A 1,095-nucleotide genomic window follows, 5' to 3' on the forward strand; every position below is an offset into this window, starting at 1 on the left:
TTTATTTATTTATTTACTAACACATCTCTTCTTCTTATAATTCGAACCCATTCTTCCTCTCTGTGTTCGAATTCTTCATCTTCTTTCTTCTTCATTCTACTCTTCTATTCTTTTACTCACATAAAGGAATCTCTATACTGTCACATAGAGGATTCCTATTCTTTTCTGTTCTCTTATTTTTTATATGAGCAGGAACAAGGATAAGAACATTCTTGTTGAATCTGATCCGAAACCTGAAAGGACTCTAAAGAGGAAGGTAAGAGAAGCTAAAGCACAACACTCTAGAGAGGACCTAACAGAATTTTTTGAAAAAGAAGAAGACATGGCCGAACCCAACAACAATGGTGGAGATGCAAGAAAGATGCTTGGTGACTTTATTGCACCCTGTTCTGACTTCTGTGGAAGAAGCATCTCAATTCCTGCAACTGGAGCAAACAACTTTGAGCTTAAGCCTCAATTAGTTTCTCTGATGCAGCAGAATTGCAAGTTTCATGGACTTCCATTGGAAGATCCTCATCAATTTTTAGCTGAATTCTTGCAAGTCTGTGATACTGTTAAGACCAATAGGGTCAATCCTGAGGTCTACAGACTTATGCTTTTCCCCTTTGCTGTAAGAGACAGAGCTAGGACATGGTTGGACTCACAACCTAAAGATAGCCTGAACTCTTGGGAAAAGTTAGTCAATGCTTTCTTGGCCGAATTCTTTCCACCTCAAAAGTTGAGCAAGCTTAGAGTGGAAGTCCAAACCTTCAGACAGAAGGAAGGTGAATCCCTCTATGAAGCTTGGGAAAGATACAAGCAATTGATCAAAAGGTGTCCTTCTGGCATGCTTTCAGAATGGAGCATCATATGCATATTATATGATGGTCTGTCTGAATTGTCCAAGATGTCATTGGATCACTCTACTGGTGGATCTCTTCATCTGAAGAAGACGCCTGCAGAAGCCCAGGAACTCATTGAAATGGTTGCAAATAACCAGTTCATGTACACTTCTGAAAGGAATCTTGTGAATAATGGGACAACTCAGAAGAAAGGAGTTCTGGAGATTGATACTCTGAATGCCATATTGACTCAGAACAAAATATTGACTCAGCA

At 39.4% G+C, this 1,095-nt stretch overlaps 1 non-coding gene across 1 annotated transcript; it reads right to left on the reverse strand.

Moving 5' to 3' along the window:
- Positions 1-724: 724 nt before the first annotated feature.
- On the reverse strand, positions 725-828 carry LOC112768720 (small nucleolar RNA R71). Its single transcript, XR_003186117.1, has one exon. It is a non-coding gene; the product is annotated as a small nucleolar RNA R71 (small nucleolar RNA).
- Positions 829-1,095: the final 267 nt, after the last annotated feature.

Source organism: Arachis hypogaea, chromosome 17 (assembly GCF_003086295.3).
Source record: "Arachis hypogaea cultivar Tifrunner chromosome 17, arahy.Tifrunner.gnm2.J5K5, whole genome shotgun sequence".
In the NCBI taxonomy this organism is placed as follows: Eukaryota; Viridiplantae; Streptophyta; class Magnoliopsida; order Fabales; family Fabaceae; genus Arachis; species Arachis hypogaea.